Source organism: Schistocerca cancellata, unplaced genomic scaffold (assembly GCF_023864275.1).
Source record: "Schistocerca cancellata isolate TAMUIC-IGC-003103 unplaced genomic scaffold, iqSchCanc2.1 HiC_scaffold_1044, whole genome shotgun sequence".
NCBI classification, from domain to species: Eukaryota; Metazoa; Arthropoda; class Insecta; order Orthoptera; family Acrididae; genus Schistocerca; species Schistocerca cancellata.
This window is the reverse complement of record NW_026047044.1, coordinates 7501-17500: the sequence shown is the minus strand read 5'-3', so window position 1 is coordinate 17500 and position 10000 is coordinate 7501. Positions and strand designations below refer to the sequence as shown.

The 10000-nt window shown below is 53.6% G+C and overlaps 2 non-coding genes across 2 annotated transcripts in view; both read left to right on the top strand.

The window, feature by feature from the left end:
* Positions 1 to 2322: 2322 nt before the first annotated feature.
* On the top strand, positions 2323 to 4231 carry LOC126151160 (small subunit ribosomal RNA). The gene has a single exon (XR_007531848.1). It is a non-coding gene; the product is annotated as a small subunit ribosomal RNA (ribosomal RNA).
* Positions 4232 to 8357: 4126 nt separating this feature from the next.
* The window catches only part of LOC126151159 (small subunit ribosomal RNA), a 1909-nt gene continuing 266 nt past the window's right edge, over positions 8358 to 10000 (top strand). Inside the window, exon 1 of the ribosomal RNA XR_007531847.1 lies at positions 8358 to 10000. This exon is cut by the window's right edge and continues 266 nt beyond it. This is a non-coding gene — a ribosomal RNA (small subunit ribosomal RNA).

Genomic DNA, 10000 nt, shown 5'->3' with positions numbered 1-10000 from the left:
CAATTTGCACCGCAATGTAACGCAATTTGCACCGCAATGTAACGCAATTTGCACCGCAATGTAACGCAATTTGCACCGCAATGTAACGCAATTTGCACCGCAATGTAACGCAATTTGCACCGCAATGTAACGCAATTTGCACCGCAATGTAACGCAATTTGCACCGCAATGTAACGCAATTTGCACCGCAATGTAACGCAATTTGCACCGCAATGTAACTCAATTTGCACCGCAATGTAACTCAATTTGCACCGCAATGTAACTCAATTTGCACCGCAATGTAACTCAATTTGCACCGCAATGTAACTCAATTTGCACCGCAATGTAACTCAATTTGCACCGCAATGTAACTCAATTTGCACCGCAATGTAACTCAATTTGCACCGCAATGTAATGCAATTTGCACCGCAATGTAATGCAATTTGCACCGCAATGTAATGCAATTTGTACCGCAATCTACCCCCACATTGTGCCTTAACCTAACCCACATTGTGCCTTAACCTAACCCACATTGTGCCTTAACCTAACCCACGTTGTGCCTTAACCTAACCCACGTTGTGCCTTAACCTAACCCACGTTGTGCCTTAACCTAACCCACGTTGTGCCTTAACCTAACCCACGTTGTGCCTTAACCTAACCCAAGTTGTGCCTTAACCTAACCCAAGTTGTGCCTTAACCTAACCCAAGTTGTGCCTTAACCTAACCCAAGTTGTGCCTTAACCTAACCCAAGTTGTGCCTTAACCTAACCCAAGTTGTGCCTTAACCTAACCCAAGTTGTGCCTTAACCTAACCCAAGTTGTGCCTTAACCTAACCCAAGTTGTGCCTTAACCTAACCCAAGTTGTGCCTTAACCTAACCCAAGTTGTGCCTTAACCTAACCCAAGTTGTGCCTTAACCTAACCCAAGTTGTGCCTTACCCTGCTCTGTAATTGGCATATGACACGTTACATTAATGTATTGTCCAACCGCAACCCGCTCAGAATGTTGTGTACACAGCTACGTGTCATCTCCCCATAACAGCTGCATTGCAGTGTGGTACGCCATAGAGACGTGTGGGAGTAATGGACGCAGTGGATGGCGATCAGCATGAGCCGTCTGTTCATGTAGTGGCGCGTGTATGCAGACGTAGTAGTCTCTTCTCACACAATGTGATAGCACGGTGCCCCGCGTTCCACATCTGCGACATGCTACAGAGGCCGGTTGACAGTTGGTCGCGCAATGGACATCGCATACGTACGGGGGCACCTTCCACGTGCCCTCTAGTCGGGCACATTTTGTTGCGTGGATGTGAGCGGATGTAGTGTGTCTTGACACCTGACAGGCAGGCATGCAATAATAGTTGACTTTGCAAACGGGGATGGACGTGTACGTTTACTGGTGACGTTACGCAAATGAACAACTGGTAACCCGTTGTGGTGCGGTTGTCCTTGCTGGAGGTACATCTGTGAGGGCAACGATCGGTACAGCTACGAAGCGGTCCCCACCATACCAACGAACGTGAATGTGAATCTGGGTGTGAAGCGATACGCGGCTGTGGGTGGGTGGGACTGTCCCCGGCCGGTGAGGGGGGGCCGCCCGGCGTGCTGGCCGCGCGGTGCGTGGGCGCACGCGCTACAGCCGGCTGGTGGGGGCGCCCAGTGGCAGGCGCGCCGGCCGACGGACGCGGCAGGCGGCGCAGCTGCGCGCCGGGGCACCCTGCGCGCGGCGCCGTGCAGCCAAAGTGGGTCCTCGCCGGCCCGGTGCGAAGCGCGGTGGACATCTGCAGTGTGCTGGTCCGATTGAGGACTGTGTGCGTTGAGGATGCGCCGCCGCCCGGCACTCGGCGCCGCGACGCCGTCTGCTGCTCGGTCGCCCCAGCGGTTCTCGCTGGTGGTTTGTATCGCAGTTGTGCAGACGTGTTGGCACGTGCGCTGTGCTGGGAGAGTTCGCTTCGGCACCCACGTGGGGCCTTTGCCCTTCTGTGGCGCTGGCGTTGGAGCTGCCGGTCACCGTAGGTGGCGCGTGTTGTCTCCCGCCGGCAATGCCACGACAGCACGCTCCCGGGCCTCTGTCGGCAGCGGCAAGCTCAGTTGGGAGCACGGGTGGTCGCACCTAAAGCGTCTACTCGCCTAACTCCGGGCGATTGCGCCTCTCTCGAACCCGACCAAGTACTTAGGACGGCGCTGCGCGCCGCCGGGACCTGAGAGGGTTTCGAGGTGTATTGTGCAGGGGAGCTCAGCCTCCTCCTGTTTGCAGAATAATTGAGCGGACGCTTGCGTGTTCGCGCGGGCCCCTGGGACACACTCCCGGGCGGCCGGCTGCTCAGCTCTAGTTGACGCAGCTCCCTGGTTGATCCTGCCAGTAGTCATATGCTTGTCTCAAAGATTAAGCCATGCATGTCTCAGTACAAGCCGCATTAAGGTGAAACCGCGAATGGCTCATTAAATCAGTTATGGTTCCTTAGATCGTACCCACGTTACTTGGATAACTGTGGTAATTCTAGAGCTAATACATGCAAACAGAGTCCCGACCAGAGATGGAAGGGACGCTTTTATTAGATCAAAACCAATCGGTCGGCTCGTCCGGTCCGTTTGCCTTGGTGACTCTGAATAACTTTGGGCTGATCGCACGGTCCTCGTACCGGCGACGCATCTTTCAAATGTCTGCCTTATCAACTGTCGATGGTAGGTTCTGCGCCTACCATGGTTGTAACGGGTAACGGGGAATCAGGGTTCGATTCCGGAGAGGGAGCCTGAGAAACGGCTACCACATCCAAGGAAGGCAGCAGGCGCGCAAATTACCCACTCCCGGCACGGGGAGGTAGTGACGAAAAATAACGATACGGGACTCATCCGAGGCCCCGTAATCGGAATGAGTACACTTTAAATCCTTTAACGAGTATCTATTGGAGGGCAAGTCTGGTGCCAGCAGCCGCGGTAATTCCAGCTCCAATAGCGTATATTAAAGTTGTTGCGGTTAAAAAGCTCGTAGTTGGATTTGTGTCCCACGCTGTTGGTTCACCGCCCGTCGGTGTTTAACTGGCATGTATCGTGGGACGTCCTGCCGGTGGGGCGAGCCGAAGGCGTGCGACCGCCTCGTGCGTGTTCGTGCGTCCCGAGGCGGACCCCGTTGAAATCCTACCAAGGTGCTCTTTATTGAGTGTCTGGGTGGGCCGGCACGTTTACTTTGAACAAATTAGAGTGCTTAAAGCAGGCAAGCCCGCCTGAATACTGTGTGCATGGAATAATGGAATAGGACCTCGGTTCTATTTTGTTGGTTTTCGGAACCCGAGGTAATGATTAATAGGGACAGGCGGGGGCATTCGTATTGCGACGTTAGAGGTGAAATTCTTGGATCGTCGCAAGACGAACAGAAGCGAAAGCATTTGCCAAGTATGTTTTCATTAATCAAGAACGAAAGTTAGAGGTTCGAAGGCGATCAGATACCGCCCTAGTTCTAACCATAAACGATGCCAGCCAGCGATCCGCCGCAGTTCCTCCGATGACTCGGCGGGCAGCCTCCGGGAAACCAAAGCTTTTGGGTTCCGGGGGAAGTATGGTTGCAAAGCTGAAACTTAAAGGAATTGACGGAAGGGCACCACCAGGAGTGGAGCCTGCGGCTTAATTTGACTCAACACGGGAAACCTCACCAGGCCCGGACACCGGAAGGATTGACAGATTGATAGCTCTTTCTTGATTCGGTGGGTGGTGGTGCATGGCCGTTCTTAGTTGGTGGAGCGATTTGTCTGGTTAATTCCGATAACGAACGAGACTCTAGCCTGCTAACTAGTCGCGTGACATCCTTCGTGCTGTCAGCGATTACTTTTCTTCTTAGAGGGACAGGCGGCTTCTAGCCGCACGAGATTGAGCAATAACAGGTCTGTGATGCCCTTAGATGTTCTGGGCCGCACGCGCGCTACACTGAAGGAATCAGCGTGTCTTCCTAGGCCGAAAGGTCGGGGTAACCCGCTGAACCTCCTTCGTGCTAGGGATTGGGGCTTGCAATTGTTCCCCATGAACGAGGAATTCCCAGTAAGCGCGAGTCATAAGCTCGCGTTGATTACGTCCCTGCCCTTTGTACACACCGCCCGTCGCTACTACCGATTGAATGATTTAGTGAGGTCTTCGGACTGGTACGCGGCATCGACTCTGTCGTTGCCGATGCTACCGGAAAGATGACCAAACTTGATCATTTAGAGGAAGTAAAAGTCGTAACAAGGTTTCCGTAGGTGAACCTGCGGAAGGATCATTACCGACTAGACTGCATGTCTTTCGATGTGCGTGTCGTGTCGCGCAACACGCTACCTGTACGGCAGCAGCCGTGCGCCGCGTGCGGAACGGACGACACTACGTCCACCATGTCGAGCGCACCACAAACAAAAATACCGCCACCTGCAGGTCCCCCGCAACATGACCTGCTGCACCGATGATACCGCCATCTATGAGACGCCACGCCGACTACGACATCGCTAGGTCCCACAGTGCCCATTTTCCGACGCCACCCACAAACCCTGCATCATCTGCCCACCACAGGAGCCCCAACGCCTGTGCCTGCGTCGCACGAAGTCGTCGACCGACAATCGCTCCACCCGCACCCGCACGTGCCCCACCCCAACCGCCCAAATCGCAACTCCAGCGGATGAACGGCGGACTCTTCCCGCACTCGTAACGTGCAATCCGCCCCTATATCTTGCGTTTCATGAAGAGTTATATCGAATATGCCATATTCCCGCTGTCCCTATACATGCTGTAAGTAGCTCGCTTGCTACAGCAGCAGCAGCAGCAGCAGCACCACCTCCGCGCGCTTCCCTGGGGGCACTGAACCGCAGGATGCGAGACCCCACGCCCAGTGGCAAACAGGGCTCCTCTCAGAATATAGGCGGTCCCTACCCCTCACAACGATGACGGTGGGAGGGCCGTTTTACGAGACCATTTCCTGCGGTGCCAACGCTGTCGTAGAGCCGATACTCCATCTTTGGTACAAGGCAATCATTCCGCTGTAAATCAGTACGTCACTCGTAGTTCAGTCACCTCACAGCACTGCTCAGTAAACTATGCAGGCCCACATAGATAGATTATGATAGATTATATACGCAAATGCCCCTATACATGCTGAACGTCCGTACACACAAAATGAACCACACGTCAGCCACACACTCTATCACACACTACTCTCTGCCTGTAACAGACACAGATACAACTACTAAGCACCAGCATGGACCAACGTCCGGTGCATCCTATCCGCCACAGTACACCAACTACGCTATGATAACCAGACCGGGAGGTCCAATCATAAAACAGAATACCCCACTCGTCCGACAACCACAATTGCTCAGAGAAGCCACCAACACCCACACATGTCCTACACAGGGGTGCACCCATCACCACCACACTGCCTCGTCTTACAGCACAAACACACTGGCAGGAATGAAACACACAGGTCTGCCGCAACCACAGACACGGCTCGCCCCCTCTCACTGGCGAAAAGCGCATCCCGACGTGACATAACTCCTTTGACACACTGACGCTGCCTCGGGCATCCACGTCCTACGGTCGATATCAACGAACCTCCCCCCCCCCCTCCCCCCCACAACACGCCATCCCATACCACATTGTGTACCGTACCCAAACCTAACGTGTACTGTACTACAACGCAATGTGTACCATAACACAACCCAGTTTGTACCTTAACCTAACCTATGTCACCTTAACCTAACCTATGTCACCTTAACCTAACCTATGTCACCTTAACCTAACCTATGTCACCTTAACCTAACCTATGTCACCTTAACCTAACCTATGTCACCTTAACCTAACCTATGTCACCTTAACCTAACCTATGTCACCTTAACCTAACCCATCTTGCACCTTAACCTAACCCATCTTGCACCTTAACCTAACCCATCTTGCACCTTAACCTAACCCATCTTGCACCTTAACCTAACCCATCTTGCACCTTAACCTAACCCATCTTGCACCTTAACCTAACCTATGTTGCACCTTAACCTAACCTGTGTTGCACCTTAACCTACCTCAATTTGCACCGCAATGTAACGCAATTTGCACCGCAATGTAACGCAATTTGCACCGCAATGTAACGCAATTTGCACCGCAATGTAACGCAATTTGCACCGCAATGTAACGCAATTTGCACCGCAATGTAACGCAATTTGCACCGCAATGTAACGCAATTTGCACCGCAATGTAACGCAATTTGCACCGCAATGTAACGCAATTTGCACCGCAATGTAACGCAATTTGCACCGCAATGTAACTCAATTTGCACCGCAATGTAACTCAATTTGCACCGCAATGTAACTCAATTTGCACCGCAATGTAACTCAATTTGCACCGCAATGTAACTCAATTTGCACCGCAATGTAACTCAATTTGCACCGCAATGTAACTCAATTTGCACCGCAATGTAACTCAATTTGCACCGCAATGTAATGCAATTTGCACCGCAATGTAATGCAATTTGCACCGCAATGTAATGCAATTTGTACCGCAATCTACCCCCACATTGTGCCTTAACCTAACCCACATTGTGCCTTAACCTAACCCACATTGTGCCTTAACCTAACCCACGTTGTGCCTTAACCTAACCCACGTTGTGCCTTAACCTAACCCACGTTGTGCCTTAACCTAACCCACGTTGTGCCTTAACCTAACCCACGTTGTGCCTTAACCTAACCCAAGTTGTGCCTTAACCTAACCCAAGTTGTGCCTTAACCTAACCCAAGTTGTGCCTTAACCTAACCCAAGTTGTGCCTTAACCTAACCCAAGTTGTGCCTTAACCTAACCCAAGTTGTGCCTTAACCTAACCCAAGTTGTGCCTTAACCTAACCCAAGTTGTGCCTTAACCTAACCCAAGTTGTGCCTTAACCTAACCCAAGTTGTGCCTTAACCTAACCCAAGTTGTGCCTTAACCTAACCCAAGTTGTGCCTTAACCTAACCCAAGTTGTGCCTTACCCTGCTCTGTAATTGGCATATGACACGTTACATTAATGTATTGTCCAACCGCAACCCGCTCAGAATGTTGTGTACACAGCTACGTGTCATCTCCCCATAACAGCTGCATTGCAGTGTGGTACGCCATAGAGACGTGTGGGAGTAATGGACGCAGTGGATGGCGATCAGCATGAGCCGTCTGTTCATGTAGTGGCGCGTGTATGCAGACGTAGTAGTCTCTTCTCACACAATGTGATAGCACGGTGCCCCGCGTTCCACATCTGCGACATGCTACAGAGGCCGGTTGACAGTTGGTCGCGCAATGGACATCGCATACGTACGGGGGCACCTTCCACGTGCCCTCTAGTCGGGCACATTTTGTTGCGTGGATGTGAGCGGATGTAGTGTGTCTTGACACCTGACAGGCAGGCATGCAATAATAGTTGACTTTGCAAACGGGGATGGACGTGTACGTTTACTGGTGACGTTACGCAAATGAACAACTGGTAACCCGTTGTGGTGCGGTTGTCCTTGCTGGAGGTACATCTGTGAGGGCAACGATCGGTACAGCTACGAAGCGGTCCCCACCATACCAACGAACGTGAATGTGAATCTGGGTGTGAAGCGATACGCGGCTGTGGGTGGGTGGGACTGTCCCCGGCCGGTGAGGGGGGGCCGCCCGGCGTGCTGGCCGCGCGGTGCGTGGGCGCACGCGCTACAGCCGGCTGGTGGGGGCGCCCAGTGGCAGGCGCGCCGGCCGACGGACGCGGCAGGCGGCGCAGCTGCGCGCCGGGGCACCCTGCGCGCGGCGCCGTGCAGCCAAAGTGGGTCCTCGCCGGCCCGGTGCGAAGCGCGGTGGACATCTGCAGTGTGCTGGTCCGATTGAGGACTGTGTGCGTTGAGGATGCGCCGCCGCCCGGCACTCGGCGCCGCGACGCCGTCTGCTGCTCGGTCGCCCCAGCGGTTCTCGCTGGTGGTTTGTATCGCAGTTGTGCAGACGTGTTGGCACGTGCGCTGTGCTGGGAGAGTTCGCTTCGGCACCCACGTGGGGCCTTTGCCCTTCTGTGGCGCTGGCGTTGGAGCTGCCGGTCACCGTAGGTGGCGCGTGTTGTCTCCCGCCGGCAATGCCACGACAGCACGCTCCCGGGCCTCTGTCGGCAGCGGCAAGCTCAGTTGGGAGCACGGGTGGTCGCACCTAAAGCGTCTACTCGCCTAACTCCGGGCGATTGCGCCTCTCTCGAACCCGACCAAGTACTTAGGACGGCGCTGCGCGCCGCCGGGACCTGAGAGGGTTTCGAGGTGTATTGTGCAGGGGAGCTCAGCCTCCTCCTGTTTGCAGAATAATTGAGCGGACGCTTGCGTGTTCGCGCGGGCCCCTGGGACACACTCCCGGGCGGCCGGCTGCTCAGCTCTAGTTGACGCAGCTCCCTGGTTGATCCTGCCAGTAGTCATATGCTTGTCTCAAAGATTAAGCCATGCATGTCTCAGTACAAGCCGCATTAAGGTGAAACCGCGAATGGCTCATTAAATCAGTTATGGTTCCTTAGATCGTACCCACGTTACTTGGATAACTGTGGTAATTCTAGAGCTAATACATGCAAACAGAGTCCCGACCAGAGATGGAAGGGACGCTTTTATTAGATCAAAACCAATCGGTCGGCTCGTCCGGTCCGTTTGCCTTGGTGACTCTGAATAACTTTGGGCTGATCGCACGGTCCTCGTACCGGCGACGCATCTTTCAAATGTCTGCCTTATCAACTGTCGATGGTAGGTTCTGCGCCTACCATGGTTGTAACGGGTAACGGGGAATCAGGGTTCGATTCCGGAGAGGGAGCCTGAGAAACGGCTACCACATCCAAGGAAGGCAGCAGGCGCGCAAATTACCCACTCCCGGCACGGGGAGGTAGTGACGAAAAATAACGATACGGGACTCATCCGAGGCCCCGTAATCGGAATGAGTACACTTTAAATCCTTTAACGAGTATCTATTGGAGGGCAAGTCTGGTGCCAGCAGCCGCGGTAATTCCAGCTCCAATAGCGTATATTAAAGTTGTTGCGGTTAAAAAGCTCGTAGTTGGATTTGTGTCCCACGCTGTTGGTTCACCGCCCGTCGGTGTTTAACTGGCATGTATCGTGGGACGTCCTGCCGGTGGGGCGAGCCGAAGGCGTGCGACCGCCTCGTGCGTGTTCGTGCGTCCCGAGGCGGACCCCGTTGAAATCCTACCAAGGTGCTCTTTATTGAGTGTCTGGGTGGGCCGGCACGTTTACTTTGAACAAATTAGAGTGCTTAAAGCAGGCAAGCCCGCCTGAATACTGTGTGCATGGAATAATGGAATAGGACCTCGGTTCTATTTTGTTGGTTTTCGGAACCCGAGGTAATGATTAATAGGGACAGGCGGGGGCATTCGTATTGCGACGTTAGAGGTGAAATTCTTGGATCGTCGCAAGACGAACAGAAGCGAAAGCATTTGCCAAGTATGTTTTCATTAATCAAGAACGAAAGTTAGAGGTTCGAAGGCGATCAGATACCGCCCTAGTTCTAACCATAAACGATGCCAGCCAGCGATCCGCCGCAGTTCCTCCGATGACTCGGCGGGCAGCCTCCGGGAAACCAAAGCTTTTGGGTTCCGGGGGAAGTATGGTTGCAAAGCTGAAACTTAAAGGAATTGACGGAAGGGCACCACCAGGAGTGGAGCCTGCGGCTTAATTTGACTCAACACGGGAAACCTCACCAGGCCCGGACACCGGAAGGATTGACAGATTGATAGCTCTTTCTTGATTCGGTGGGTGGTGGTGCATGGCCGTTCTTAGTTGGTGGAGCGATTTGTCTGGTTAATTCCGATAACGAACGAGACTCTAGCCTGCTAACTAGTCGCGTGACATCCTTCGTGCTGTCAGCGATTACTTTTCTTCTTAGAGGGACAGGCGGCTTCTAGCCGCACGAGATTGAGCAATAACAGGTCTGTGATGCCCTTAGATGTTCTGGGCCGCACGCGCGCTACACTGAAGGAATCAGCGTGTCTTCCTAGGCCGAAAGGTCGGGGTAACCCGCTGAACCTCCTTCGTGC